General features: G+C 36.8%; 1 protein-coding gene across 3 annotated transcripts in view; it reads right to left on the bottom strand.

Annotated features, from left to right (window-relative positions):
- Jarid2 (Jumonji, AT rich interactive domain 2) overlaps positions 1–16,608 on the bottom strand; it is a 557,336-nt gene that overhangs the window by 341,144 nt on the left and 199,584 nt on the right. The window lies entirely within an intron of this gene.

The raw sequence follows: 16,608 nt of genomic DNA on the forward strand, positions 1-16,608 counted from the left end.
GCATCTGAAAGATAATCAGGACTGGGGCAACTCGTATATAGAAGCTAATGATTCACATCATTTGCTTTAGTATTCCATAATGCAAAGTACATCCTTAGGGTATGTATAATGCTATGCATTACAGGGAAGGGTTACTACCTAGACCCAGAGGTGCTGTTTAAGTGAAGACCTCTCTAAAAATTAGGCAGTTCCCCAGACCACTTCCTACGAGTGATCGTAGGAAGTGGTCTGGGGCATATTTGTATCAATTCCACATTCTTGGAATTGTTACAATTCCAAGAATGTGGAGGACCCATCTACAACCTTCATAGCAACCACGAAGAAAAATCTCAATACAAGACCTAGTGAAGTGTTTTTTTTTTTTCCCTTGAACATTCAATAGCAACCTGTACTGTACAAATCCAAAGATAACTGTAATATAACTGTATAATTCCAGAAGAATCCTAGTACGTGAGGACTTTAGCAGAGTTTATTGTAGTTTTTATTTTTTTATTTTTATTTATTTATTTATTTTATTTTATTTTCCACTAGAGGGTAGGCTAAGAAAAAAGATTAGTTAACAACGTAGATGTAATTTACTTGTGTAGAGTGCAACAACATATAGCTTGTTCTTATACTTCTGAATGTATCCTTGTGAAGATGACCTCAATACTGGGGTCGAAACGTAAAGTCATTATTTTATTATTAATCAGTAAAATAATCTTTTCGACACGTGTGTTTTGTGTCCCTAATTTAACAAATATGAATGCTGATCACCATGTAACTTTAAAAGAAAGAAAATGGAAAGAATGTTTATAGAATCCAACGGAACTCAGAAATCAACCAAATTTACATAAATGATCATCATCATCATCAACAACCATGGGTTCAATGCCTGTAGGTGTCTGCTGCCATCTTGATATGATTCTTCCATTGCATTCTATTTTGTGCAAGATGACTCAGTTTGTGTATAGAGTTTCCGCACCATTTGATGATGTCATCGTCCCATTCTCTGTTTGGTCTTCCTCTTTTGTTCTTTCCTTCAATCATTCCAAACATCAACATTTTTAATTTTCTCTCATCATTCATTCTACATATATGGCCCAAACAGACGTAGTTTCCTTTTGATTATTTTCTGGATCAGGTTTTCTTTTGGTTGTATTCGTCTGTAGATTTCCTCAATGTTTGCTTTTTGTATCCACCTTATTCTCAAGATCTTTCTATAGCACTTCCTCTCAAATGCTAATATTCTCCTTTCAGATTCTCTCAGGAGTACCCAGGCCTCGCATCCATAGAGCATGCTGCTGAAGATACAGGTTTCTACAGTTTAGTTTGCATCTTTATAGCTCGGCTCTTCCCTATTTTGTCCATGGTGTTTAAAATAGTTGTTGCTCTGGCTATTCTAATTTTTCTCTCTTTTTTAGGGGTTCAAGTCATGTGTCATGTGGCATCCAAGATATGTGAAGTGTTCCACATTTTACAGTTGAAATCTATCTATATCGTAACTCCTGTTGTCTGAATATCATTGCTTTAGTTTTTTCAAAGTTGTCGTTTAGTTGATATCTTTTTCCTTCTGTGTATAGTGTTTGCAATGTCTGTTCCAGCCTTGCTGCGTCTTCTTCAATCAGGATGGTGTCATCTGCAAAGCAGAGGTAGTTTTTATTCTCATATCATTTATTGAAATGCCTTCACCTTCTTCTTTAATCTTATCTAGTGTTCTTCCCAGATGTGTGATGAAGATGATTGGTGATATTGGGTCTTGTGGCAAACCAATCACCAGTCTCACTTGCTATTCTGATTTTTGCTTGTGCTTGGCTGATTATATCTTTCAGCAGGCAGATCAATTTATTGTCCACACCATACGATTCCAAGACAGCCCATGTTATATTTTGGTCAATATTATCAAATGCTTTTTGGAAGTCCACGAAACAGCAATATATCTTTTTGTTCTTTCTTCAAGCTTTCTCTGCTATTAGTCTTAGTGCGAGTATTTGTTGCACTGTACTTTGATCTTGTCGAAATCTGGCTTGCTCATCCGGAAGATGTGCCTCCATATGCCCCTTCAGGCGTTCTGTTAGTATTTTCATCAGCACTTTGCCAAGATGACTCATTAATGCAATAGTTCTGTAACTGGTGCATTCTGAGGCACTGCCTTTCTTATGAAGAACAACCAAGACCGAATTTTTCCACTCTCCAGAGGCATACCCTGATCTCCATATTTCATTACATAGCTTATGTATTTCTTTTACAACTGATTCCCCCCCCCATATTTTATCATCTCGCCTACTATGCTGTCATTTCCAGGACTTGTTATTCTTGAGATTTTTTATAGCCTTATTCACCTCCTCTTCCAAGATGTCATTTTCAAAGATCTCTGCTGGTGTAGAGATTGCTTTTAGTTCTTTGATTACTTCTGTTGCAGTATCATTTAGTTGATTTTTATATAGTTCACTGCAATATCTTGTCCATCTGTGTATGATTTCTGTCTTGTCCATCAATACTTTACCGTTTTCATCTTTGACTGCTACTGATCTTGTTTGCCACTTCCTATTGACATTTCTTATAAGTTTGTAGACCTCTCTAGTTTTGTGTTCTCCATAGGACTGTTCAATGTCTTTGCACTGGTCCTCCAACCATTTTGCTTTATCAGATCTTGCTGCTTTCCGTACTTCATTGCATTTTTGATGGTATAACTCATCTGCTGCCTCTGAATTATATAAATATGGATGCATAAAAACTTCCCAAAATTTAGGAAACAATAATTTAGTATTGTGTTGTTTTGTGAGTGTATTACAAGAGTTATTTGTAATCCCTGAAGATGTCTCAGTGACAGACAAAATATTGGAAGCATTAAAATCAGTTTCTAATCCTTTCCTAGTGCTGTAAACATTAACACGTTCACTGCCAACTATGAGTACACTCATATGATGCATACCGCCGGCAACGAGATTACTGTACTGACCTTGAAGAAGTGAAATTGCTTGGCGTACGGGAACAGACTATGCCGAAGTAGCATAGCAGCGAACGTGTTAAACCTCCAATATGATATCTCAAAGTTATCGGTGGCCAATGCCCACCAAGTTTATTCATTCTGTTAGACCCCAGGCAAGATACCCCCATCAAAATGCTGATTATTGTGAGTCACTGGAATGCTGAATTAATTTGTATGAGAATGAAAAGGATAGGAAAAGAAATGTTTGCATTAGAGTGTAATTAATGTTTATTTATACAGTCTTGTCCAGATTATATATATATATAAATAAATAAACACACACACATACAGGGTGTTCGGGATAAATTTGACAGTTTCGTAAGGAAAAAGAAAATCTTCTTTGTATCTATTAAATTTAATGAATTGACAAAAAAACATTACAGGCAGAGTTAATTACAATACTATCAGCAAGATTTACTCAAAATAACCACCATTAGCATCGATCACAGCTTCAATTCTGCTTCGGAACCTCGAACAAGCTGATGCTACAGTCTCCCTGGGAAGGGCCGCAAAAACTGTTTTAATTTTATCCATTAACTGGGCTTTTGTATTACTGGAAGTGCGATTGGTGTCTTTTTCAACTGCGCCCCATACAAAATAATCCATGGGGTTAAGGTCTGGGGAGTTTGGAGGCCAAACATTTGGACTGGTGAAGTCGTAGAAATTTTCAGACAACCATTTTTGACTTTTCCCAGAGGTGTGGCAAGGGGCCGAATCCTGCTGCCATACATACGGCCTACCATTGGCTACCCTTGTTATCCAGGGCTTGACTACAGTTAGCAACTCCACGAACAAAGCCCGAATTCCAATGCCAGGGTTCTTCAACACCTGTTCCTGCAGATTTGCGAGGAATTCTGCTGTACGAACGCAATCAGATCGTCTGCTAGGGATCTTTCTTCTTGCTACATCCTCGTAGTCACCATTGCAAGTCTCTAGTTCATGCCTGATTGTTTTTACTGTATTCAGGGAGCATTGGGCAGCAGTCGTAATATCCTTATTTTGATGGCGGGCACGAATCATCATGATACAAGTTATTCTCTTCCATGATTCAGGTGGGTTCCAGCTATCCATCCTTTCTGACATCTTGTATATGAATGAAGAAGGGTCCAAACTTTTAAATGAAGAGAAGTGTGTGTTAATACATGTAACTTACGGAAAAATATAATTAATTATAAATATGTCAAATTTATCCCGAACACCCTGTATATACTCGGGCCTCTTTTTATGCGGTGCATATTTCATGCAAATTCAGGGTTTCTCCATTGTACAAAATGAAAAACGTGTTGCAGCACATTCTGGCATAACGTGAGTAACGTGTAAGCAGTGAGTGTCTGAGAAGTTTAATTTTGCATGTGAATTAAGTGTTTGTCTTTTCATTATCTAAATGTTTGTAATTTTTATTTTAAAGATTTTATTTGGCCCAGTGGATAAAAAAAAAAGCACCAAAGAAAAGCAATTTGTTTGGAAATGAAAATTGCAATTCTAGATCACTTAGCAAAAGAAAAGCGGTGATTGATAAACATTTTAATTTAGGCGAATCTACTATAAAAGCATTTAAAAAAGAAAGAAGTCGCAATAAAAAAATCTGTAATTTCTGGCACAAATCTAAGTATCAAATTATCATCGTACTCAAGAGATACTTCATTAGAAAAAACAGAACATCGCTCGTAATTTGGATTGAAGAATTAACTCAAAGAAGAATTCCGATAAGTGGTTATTTAATTAAATAAAAAACCTCTTCGGTTTTAAGAACAGATGAAGCAATTGGAGCCATCTACTTCCGCTTCCCAGGCTGATAAAGAATTTTTGGCTAGCAAAGGTTGGCTAACAGGATTTTTAAAAAAGAATGCACTTCATAACATGAAGATTACAGGCAAAGTTGCAGCAGCAGATGAAGCAGCAGCCAAAATTTTTCAAGAGAAGTTAGCTGAATTTATTGAAAATGATATTTTCAATAAATTAAACACTTGAGCGTTAAACCCGATCAAGTGTTTAATGCTCACGAAACAGGATTGTTTTGGAAGAAAATGCCTAGTCAAACTTACATCGCAAAGTCTAAGAAAAAAAACAAGTGGGTTTAAAGCAAGCAAAGATCGAGTAACGTAGTTACTTTGTAGCAATGCATCAGGGGGATCGAATGTTGAAACTCCTCCTAGTAAATCGATCTCTAAGACCACGTGCTGTAAAAGGCAAAGATCTAAAACAGGTGCAGGTACATTGGATAGCTAATACAAAGGCATGGGTAACAAATGCTGTATTTACTGAATGGTTCAATAATTGCTTTGTACCAGAAGTGGAAACATATATCAAGCAAAAAGCTCTCGATTTAAAAGTTTTATTAATTGTTGACAATGCACCAAGTCATCCGCATTTAGAACATCCAAATGTGCAGGTAGTGTTTTTTCCACACAATACAACAAGCATTATTCAGCCATTAGATCAAGCCATAATTGCTACTTTTAAAAAATATTATGCTAAGCACACTTTTCAATTTATATTGGATAAACTAGAAAATGAATCATTAACGTAAAAGTAAAATCATGTTGCATCTGCTAACGCTGAAATAACACCACAAACTTTAAATACCTACTGGAAAGCAGTTGGCCTGGATGTGTTGCAAACAGTGCAATCATTCAAACATCTACATTATTAGATGAAATCATTAGTTTGGCACATGAAATTGGTGGAGAAGGTTTTTGATACATTTAGCCAGAATGATGTAGATGAATTGCTTGTGGATAAATGCGTTAAGTGACGATAATATTATTGAATATTGATTAACTTTAAATATCGTCGAAGATCCAGAAAACGATAGTGAAGTAACCAAAAAACCTGTCCCCCTCACTGCAAATATAATCCGAGAAGGTCGTGAAATGTACTATAATAAATTATAAAATCATTTTCTTGTTAATTACACAAATTCTGAACGAGCCTTTAAATTCCAACATGAGCTGAAGAACTGTATGTCTGGATATCGCGGGATGTAGAAAAAATTAGTAAAGTCATCATCGCAAAGTTTAATCACTGATTACATTGTCAGAAGAAAAAAAATCAGTACAGAACGAGGGTCAGGCTAATTCTGTTTGTGAAGAAACACAGCTTTTACCACACAGATCTGAGGCGCTGACTATCTCTACTGGTGACGAAAGTGATTTCACACCAGTTCGCAAATGGTGCCGAATATTATCTAATAGAGACGATAATTCAGATGAAAAAAATGTAAAAAAAAAAAATTGTTATTTTTCAATACAATTAAATGAATAACGCTTTAAAACAAACTTAGACATTCTTATTTTCCTGAATTTTTATAAACTTTTTTATGCGATTTTATCATCATCATCATCAAATACCTGTCATGTACCCTCAAGGGGTGTAGAGGATATAATAGTACTACATGACAAAAATTACATCATTATTAATTTCCTATCTACAATTTTCCTCCAAATCAGTCTGTTACTTGTCAAGACTCCAACATTATCAGATCTTATGTTTCTATCTTCTAAGGCACGTACCGTATCAATCGACCTATATCTTGGTCTTCCTCAGGGTCGTTTTGCTGCCAACCTGGCAGAGGACACTTGTTTTGCTAATCTTTCCTCGCCCATTCTGCTTAAGTGACCATACCACCTGAGATTAGCTCTGCTAACGCATTCCTGGATGCTGACAATGTCAAGTTCTTTCCTAATATCCTTTTTTAATATGATATTGCCATTGATGCCATCTGTTCATGCCTATAATCTTTCTCAAGACTCTCATATCCGTGGTCTCTAGTCTTTGGTCAAGTGTTTTACTTCTGACCCAGCTCTCAGATCCATAAGTTAAAACTAGTTTGAACACTGTCTTGTAAACAGCTAATTTAGTGTTCCGACTAATTTCTCTCTTATTCCATATGAATTTATTCAATTGATTTCCCACCATACCAGCTCTGCTGATTCTGTTGTCTATTTCTATATTTAATTTACCATCTTCAGTAAAAATCGTGCCTAAATAGCTGAAATGTTTTACTTGTTCCACAGGTTCTCCATTCACAACACAGTTGACATTTTCAATGATTCTGCCTATTTTCATTGTCTTTGTCTTTTTATTGCTAACCTTCATACCATATCTATTACAACAGCTATTCAATTTAGTCAGAGAATCTTGCAGACTTGTAGTGGATTTATTTAGAAGTCTAACATCGTCCACATAAAGCAAAGAGCTGACATTCACATCTCCAATTTTGATATCATGTTTAATACCACTTTTCTTCATAACGTGATCCAAATAGATAATGAATAACAGAGGGGATAATGTACATCCTTGTCTCACACCAGATTTAACATTAAACCATCTTCCTGAACTTCCTTCAATTCTGACTGCTGACTTACAACTCAAATAAAGACTGTGTATTGCTTGATATAATTCCCCATTGACACCATATAACTGTAGTGTATTGAATAGCTTCTCTCTTGGCACCTTGTCATATGCCTTTTCGAGATTGACAAAACTTAAATACAGATCTTTGTTATATTCCCATGCTTTCTTGAGTATTTGGCGTAAAGTGAAGATCTGATCCTGACAGCCTCTATTTGGCCTGAATCCAGCTTGTTCTTCACCAAGCTTTTCTTCCATAATTTTTCTCAACCGTTTCTCAAGTATACTTGCATAGATCTTGCCAGGAACACTCAGTAGGGAAATATCTCTGTAATTCTCACATGCAGTTTTATTTCCCTTTTTATATATGGGTACCATGAAAGCTCTACTCCAATCATCAGGAATTTGTCCCTCTGTCCAGGCTTTCTGAACTATGCAGTGCAGCCACTGTAAGACTCTTATACCACCATACTTCAGCATTTCTGGTCGAATATCATCTACTCCTGCTGCCTTTCCACATTTCAAGCCTTTGATGGTTTTTTCTACTTCAAGTATGGATATGTATTCCTGACTGCATGCCTGGCCTGTGTTTTTTACCACTGTGCTGTCATCACTGCTTGTTTCATTTAGCAGTTTTTCAAAGTAATTACTCCATACTTCAAGGATATTTTTTTCTCCTGTTTTCATGTCACCTTTATCATCTCTAACTCCTTTTACAGCACTCTTTCCTCCATTTCTAAGCTTCTTCAACAACCTCCAGAATATTTTGTCACCTTCTTGATATTTATTTTCTATATTCTTGCCAAAGTCCTCCAATGACTTTTGTTTAACTAGTTTTACACAGCCTTTAGCATTCTTGCATTTGTCTCTATATTCTCTAAGAGCACAAGCTGACTTATTTGCCAGGAACTTTTGATATTCTTTCTTCTTTTCCTTCACTGCCTCTTTAACTTCCTCTGTCCACCAGGGAGTTCTGATTTTTTTATCCTTACAGACAACCTCACCACATGCCTTTCTGGCTGAATCAATCAGGGTTTTCTTCAAGGCTTACCAATGAGTCTCCAAGGTTTTATTCCTGTTCTCAAACTCTTTCATTTTTTCTTCAATAATCTTTGTGTATTTTAGTCTACAGTTCACATCTGAGAGTTGCTCAACTTTTAATCGCTTTAAAACTTTCTTACATGTCACAATATGAAATTCAATTTTATCTTGCTCAAGACTAAATAGTGATCACTTCCAATTTCAAATCCTCTGTACACTCTGGTGTCCTGCACCAGGGAGAAAACATCACTATTAACAATAACACAGTCAATGAGACTTTTCTTATTCCTTGCCTCTTCTCTCCATGTGAATTTGTGCACATTTTTATGTTGGAACATTGTGTTAGTAATAAAAAGTCCATGTCCTGAGCAGAAATCCAGCAGGTATTTGCCATTATTATTAGCTTTGCTCTTTTCTCCAAATTTTCCTAAAATAATTTTGTATGTCTGACAATCATTTCCTACTCTGCTATTTAGATCCCCAACAAGGACCAACTTTTCCTTTTTCATTGTGTCAGTTGCTTTCTCTAAAGACTCAGAAAATTCCTCCACTTCTATCTTAGTAGAACCTTCTGTGGTTCTACTAAGGTAGAAGTGGAGGAATAGTTTTTAATATAATATAGAAATCAATGCCATCTGTTCATGCCCCTAATCTTTCTCAGGACTCTCATATCTTCAGTCTCTAGTCATTGGTCAAGTGTTTTACTTCTGACCCAGCTCTCAGATCCATAAGTTAAAATTGGTTTGAACATTGCCTTGTATATGGCTAATTTAGTGTTCCGACTGTTGTCTATTTCCATATTTAATATTCCATCTTCACTAAAAATCATGCCTAAGTAGCTGAAATGTTTTACTTGTTCTATAGGTTCCCCATTCACAATGCAGTTGATATTTTCAATGCATTTGCCTATTTTCATTGTCTTTGTCTTATTGCTAAATTGCTTGACTAAAGTGAAACAATATTAGCATCTCCAAGTTGAATATCTGGTTTAATAACACTTTCCTTCATAATGCGATCCATACAGAATTTGAGTAACAGAGGGGATAATGTACATCCTTGTGTGACATCAGATTTAACATTTAACCATCTTCCCGTACTTCATTCAATTCTAACTGCTGACTTACAATTCAAATAAAGACTAAGCATTGCTTCATATAATGCCCCATGGACACCATATAATTGTAGCATTTTGAATAGCTTCTCTCTTGGCACCTTTTCATATGCCTTTTCCAGATCTACAAAACTTAAATACAGATCTTTGTTATATTTCCATGATTTCTGAACTATTTGTTGTAAAGTAAACATCTGATCCTGACAGCCTCTATTTGGCCTGAATCCAGTTTGTTCTTCACCAAGCTTCCCTTCCACAATCCTTCTCAACTCTGCTTGATGTTTGGTCTCTAAAGCAGGAGATTATGTAAAAAAGATTATTTATTTTTCAGATTATGTAAAAAATAAATAATATAAAATTAAACTCTTAGCCCATGGTATTATCATACTATAGGTTTCCAACCTTTATGAGTGGGAGTTACTTAAAAAAAGATAAATAAAAAAAAATAAATAAAATAAATAAATACAGCCAGCATGGTTGGCTGAGTGGTTATCGTATCTGATCTCCAGGTGAGAGGCAGGAGGTTCGAATCCCACTATGGGCATGAATGTTTGTGACTGTTCTACTAACTCTGTCTATGAAGGGCATCTGCAACTCTACCACTTCTTCTAGCAGAAAACTTTACTGGCAAATCCCAATGAGGTATGGGAGTGACCATAAGAGGTAGGTACCAAAACTTTCCAGCCCGACATATAAAATTCTCATCAATTTGAAAACGGTGTGCATGACTGATAGCACCATCTATGAGAAGTGCGAAGCTTACCAGTTTTTAACTCTCTACCTACGTCATCCAGTTATAGGCACTCATTCGATTAACACGTAGCAAACTAAGTGGCTATAATGTTAAAAATTGAGTACTGCACTGTGATAGCTTTTCACCAAAGGACTTTCTCAAAGTGCTATTAAACAGCAATCGGATGGTGTTTATGGGGAAGTTTCTCCTATGTATTCACTGCATAGGAATGGACTAAATAATTTTGCCCAGGAAGAGAGAGAGAGAGAGAGAGCATTGAAGATGATCCTCGTGATGGATAGTCTGTGGAAGTGATGACTGAGGAAAATTCCTCTCTTATTGAGGAGGAACTGCTCAATGACAGATGGCTGAAGCTCAAAGAAATCTCAGCAAGTTAGGGCTTTTTATAACAACCATCTTTCGCACCATTCACGAGAAGTGTCACATGACAAAGGCCAGTGCAAGGTAGGTGTCTTGAAGAAGTCAGGACACCCAGCTTGCACACAATGCTTCTTCAATTCCAAAGAAGCATCGTGGGACCTGTTCCCACAAGTTTTTTTAGTTTGGCCAAAAGAATCAAAGAGAAGTGATGGAATCCATTGTGAGTGGGTAAACCATGGTCTGTTAATACGATCCGATTTCCAAAAGGGAATCTATGGAGTGGCGCAAATCAGATGAAGCACTGCAGAGAAAAGGCAAGGCCACTCAGTCCACCAAGAAGATCATGGCAACAATCTTTTGGAATTACCAGGGAATTCTCTTGATTGACTTCAAAGAAAGGAATACTACTGAGAATGCAAAATATTATGCTTCACTCTTGCACAAACTGTGCAACGCCATGAAGGAGAAGAGATGAGGAATGCTGAGCCATGGTGTTTGTCTGCTTCACGTCAATGCTCCAGTCCATATGGCTATTGTTGTGAAGACTGCAGTGAAGGACTGTGGCTTCCAGGATACTGAACATCCACCCTACATCCCAGATCTATCCTAGAGATTACCTCTTCTCGAAACTGAAGAAAGACATTTGAGGAAAAAAAATTTCCATATGACAATGAGGTGAAAGATGCAGTTTTAGGCCATTTTGAAGACAAAAGTACAAAACTACTTTTTCAAGGGCATAGAAATGTTAATTCAAAGATGTGAAAAGTGAGTTGGAAGTAAAGGGAGATGTAAAGATGTAAAGTAAAGATGTTGAAAAGTGACACAGTTCTTTTCTTTCTATCATATCATAGTTAGTGGGATAGAATGTGTAGGTTATAGTATGTTTAGGAGGGTCAGAGAAAATAAAATTGGGGGAGGGGTGTTATTGATGATAGCTGATGAACTGCAGCCAAGGAGAATTGAAGTATTGCAGGATAGTGAAAGGAGCTCATTTGAGGCTATTTGGTGTGAGATTGATACTGGCAGAATAAAATATACAGTTGGGTGCTGCTATAGACCAGGTGATGGAATAGATGGTGGAGATGGTATGCATAAACAAATTGATGAAATGAGTGGAAGGAGGGTAATTATTATGGGGGATTTCAACTATGGTAACATTGATTGGAAGGAGGAGAGGACACATGTGAGGAAGGAAATGGATTTTATTCAATTATTAAAGGATAACTATCTGAAACAGCATGTAATTGAAAATACTAGGGGAGTGAGAGTGCTTGACCTGGTAATAGTATCTGAGAATTCGACTGTAATGAATATGACCATGTTGCCACCTATTGGTGAGAGTGATCATAAGGTCTTGACCTGGGAGGTGGCTAAAGGTGTGAAATTTGTGATTAAGACAGGGTATATGTGGAATTACCGTGCTGGCAAGTATGACAAGCTTAGGAGATTGCTTGGATCAGTGCCATGGCATGTACAACTGCAAGGGCTGGACGTCGATAGAACATGGGAAGTGATCAAAGAGCATTTATAGGAGGTTATGGCTGATTGTATACCTAAGGTCCGAATAGTGAAACAAGGAGGGGTTAAATGGATGAATAACACCATTAAGCTCGAGCTGCAAAAAAAGAAACAACTATGGAGGGAATTTAAAGAAAGGGGTGACCTGCAGGCACACTAACGGTATAAAGTACAGGCCAGAAAGGTAACGAGTGTGGTAAAAACAGCAAAAGCAGATTATGAAAGGAAACTAGCTATGCAAGCAAAAGAGAATCCCAAGCAGTTCTTTCAATATGCTGCAAGCAAGAAAAAAACTGTACATGGCAAAATGATTTTAAGGAATGATGATGGTAAAGAGTTCACTGAACCAGTCGATATAGTGGAGTTACTGAGCGCGCACTTTGCAAAAGTATATCATCCAGGTGGTGACGTTGAAAAAATGAAGGAACCATTAGTTTATTTGGGAATTGTGATGAATGAAGTGGAGGTGAATAGTCTATTACAGAACCTGAATGTGAATACATCTGTGGGATTGGATGGTATACCGGCACGGGTCTTGCATGAAGCGGCTAATGAATTATCAGTGCCCTTGACCATGTTGTTTAATCTGAGTCTCAGGTCTGGCTTAGTCCCGAAGGTGTGGAAAGAGGGGAAAATAGTTTCACTGCATAAAGGAGGATCCAAGACTATGGTTGCAAATTACTGACTGATCAGCATATCAGGAGTCGTTGTCAAGGTCTTGGAGAAAGTAGTCAAAGGAAAAATACAGGAATGGATTGATGAAAATGAGATACTGTACAGAGGACAGCATGGCTTTGTGAAGGGTAGATCATGCCTCAGTAACTTGCTCAAGTTTTATAACAAGGTGACGGCTGAACTGGATAAGGGAAATGGGTTTACAGTGATACTACTGGACCTGGCAAAGGCGTTTGACAGGATACCACATGGAATTCTAATCCGTAAACTACAACATATGGGAATGGATATAGGGTTGGTGAGATGGATAGCTGGGTGGTTGATGGAGAGATATCAAAGAGTAGTTTATTCAGGAGTAGAGTCCAAAAAACGGCCTGTGACTAGTGGTGTGCCACAGGGTTCTGTTCTTGGACCACTGCTGTTTAATCTGTTCATTAACGATATAGGGAAGGGTCTAAGTGGGACAGTTCATTTGTTCGCTGATGATGCAAAGTTGGGTAGGGCGATAGTGAATGCAGAAGATGTCAAAGTCTTGCAAGATGACTTAGATAGATTGGAGTTCTGGACTAAGGAGAATGGATGTCAATTTAATGTGACAAAATGTAAGGTTATGCATTTCGGAGTGAAAAGATTAGCAGCAGTATACCACATTGGTGGAACTGTACTCCAAGAGATTGATGAGGCCAGGGACTTGGGAGTGTTGGTGGATAGGGAGATGAAGTTTAGGGGGTACATTGCGAAAGTAGCTAAATCAGCTCATCAACTCACTTGGTTGTTGAAAAATACCTTGACGAGCAGAGAAAAACAAGTTATTGTACCTCTGTACCGAGCCCTGATAAGACCTCATCTTGACTACTGTGCCCAGATTTGGTCACCTCGGTTCCTTCTTGATGGGGAGGAGGTTGAGAGGATCCAGAGGCGAGTGACTAAGATGATAGCAGGTCTATGGAATGAACCATATGAGAACAGGTTGAAGATTTGTGGGTTGCAGAAACTAGTTGATAGGCGGAAAAGGGGAGATATGATTGAGACATTCAAATTGCTAAAAGGATTCTATAGGATTAATTCAGATGATATTTTTGAGATTAGGACTGGTGGTGGGAGAACTAGGGGACACTCATGGAAGCTGGGCAAGAGCGTGGTTAGCAGGGGTGTTAGAGCTGGGTTCTTTACTTTTAGAGTGGTAAATGAGTGGAATAAGCTGCCAGAGTCTGTTGTGGGTGCTAAGACAGTGAGCGAGTTCAAGGCAAGATATGATAGATACTGTGAGAATGTTGAACAGCTGTGTGAACATGATGTTTAGGGCCTCCCTCGATGAGTCTAAGGACTCCTGGAGTAGCCCGTGGTAATAATAATAATAATAATAATAATAATAATAATAATAATAATCATCTCTAAAAGTTAGTCAGGCCAGAAACTTATGGAACCATTCTCGTACACTGACGTCCCAAGTGAATAACAGCAATACACAAGGGATGCAATCATTGAGTTATAGAGGCAGGGAATAAATAAATAAAATGTTAAAAAAACTATTAGAAATTTGAAATGTGGAAATCACAGGGAACAAATGAAATTCAAAGATGTGAAAAGTGAGTTGGAAGTAAAGGGAGATGTAAAGATGTAAAGTAAAGATGTTGAAAAATGACACAGTTCTTTTCTTTCTATCATCTCTAAAAGTTAGTCAGGCCAGAAACTTATGGAACCACTCTCGTACACTGACGTCCCAAGTGAATAACAGCAATACACAAGGGATGCAATCATCGAGTTATAGAGGTAGGGAATAAATAAAAAAAATGTTAAAAAAACTATTAGAAATTTGAAATGTGGAAATCACAGGGAACAAATGAAATTCCACCATGGCAAATGGAGAAATGAAAATTTTACAACAGTCACCACATACTCTAGTTTGAAAGGTTGAATTCCAGATTACTGAAGTAGAGTTCTGATTGAAATGCAGAAAAAATAAAATTGAATGTATAATTTGAAATTTTACTGCTGGGTTACACAGAGACTTGCCATTATTTTTAGTTATTATATATATATATATATATTTCACTAGAGGATTTTCATTTTAAAGGTATTATTTCTGGTCTGAAGTGAAGACACATTTATAGAAGATAACGTGCTCTAATGAAAAGCAAATTAGACTGTAGCCTTTATGGATGATGTAACTGTGAGAAGGTGGGACAATAATACAACTTAATGTCACTTTAGGTATTTACAATGATATCTCCTGAACAGAGTTTCTTTATGGACTTAAGGGATCCTGCTAACCATTCTGGATAAAGAAAGATAACCATTTTCACAACTGGACATTCACCTATTTAAATAACTTTCACAGCTTACACATGTAACAAAAAATATATAGAATTTCAGTCAAAAACTCCAATATATTTCATCCAACATTATGTGGAGATCATCAGGGATCTGGATCACAATAATGAGCCATAAATCATGCATACACTATCTCATGCCTCAAATGTAGGTGAAATATAGGATTTCACTATTAGAGTTCAAAGGAACAACTGTAAAAAGTTGCATAGATAAAAAACAATACTTTAAAATAACTATTAATTTAAAAAATTGACAATTAATAGTGATCATTTAGCAAAAATTAGAGATCAAATCCATGATGATGGATTTAATCTGTGATGATTGGATGAAATATATAGAATTTTATTCAAAAATTCAATATTTTTTTTGTGATGTGTAAGCTGTGAAAATTATTCAAACATTTCTACTACACATGTTCCATGAAACCTATTTATTTTGGACATTCACCTATTGAGTGTAAGATTTGAAAAGATGGTATTTTAAGATATATTTTGGATTTTTTTGTTTCTTATTCTTCATACTGTCATTGGCCATTTCTACAATTTCAGATCAGAGATTGGAACCTAATGAGGCCTTTGATAAATGAGCATGAAGGATTCATATACTCAAGGAAGAACTCGTTGCTTGAGTTACCTGTCTAATATGGAGTTATGCATGGATATCCACTATTTGAGAAGCAATGTGTTCATTGCTTCCCAAAAAAACATGCGTGCACACACACAGAAGTGAATGTTAGAGCTACTCCAGTGATGCAACATCAGTGTATCAGCAATTTTTAGATCCTGCCACCCCCAGACCATGGGAAAAGAGACTTGCTTCAACACCACTGACTCTGCAGACAGGTCTGCTAAGTTGACTGGACAAGTCATTTAGGACTGTCCATCTTGTCAATGTGGGAAGGGAGAAACAAAGTGCATACATAACACCAAGATTACCCTTTCCAAATTTCCATGAGTCACACTGAATAGCAAACACAATGACACAAAAATGAATCTCTATGATGGAGGTCCAGAAAACAGGATGGAAAGGGTCAGGAAACTCACTGGCAAGTCCTTCCATCATGAATAGATAATCCACATGGGTGGGGTGAGAGGCAATAAGCTACAATGTCTAAAATCACAGCTGCTAGTTTCCAATGTTGACGTGTCAGATATAAGAACATAGATTTGTGCAGATAAGAAGAAACTATACCGAAAATTATATGGGCAGCATACCATTTCTTTTTACATAAAACAGAAACAAATTTTTTCATTGATTTGATTCTTACTGATAAAGAAATACCCTGGTGAGGTTCTAAACATTTCCAAAAATATGTTACAAAGCAGCTTCACAAGAATCAATTAAAGTAAGCTAAAAGGTTGCTTTTTAACTTTTGACTATGGCAGAGATACATCTGGCTAACATTAAGTACACAATAAATTATAATAGTGCAGTGCTCTAGTAGTAGCCAAGATGTAGCAGTTTAATTATTAATTACTAGAATATACTGAT

The sequence above is a fragment of the Typopeltis vanoorti genome, chromosome 18 (assembly GCF_054136105.1).
Source record: "Typopeltis vanoorti isolate ZY-2024b chromosome 18, IOZ_Tvanoo_1.0, whole genome shotgun sequence".
NCBI classification, from domain to species: Eukaryota; Metazoa; Arthropoda; class Arachnida; order Uropygi; family Thelyphonidae; genus Typopeltis; species Typopeltis vanoorti.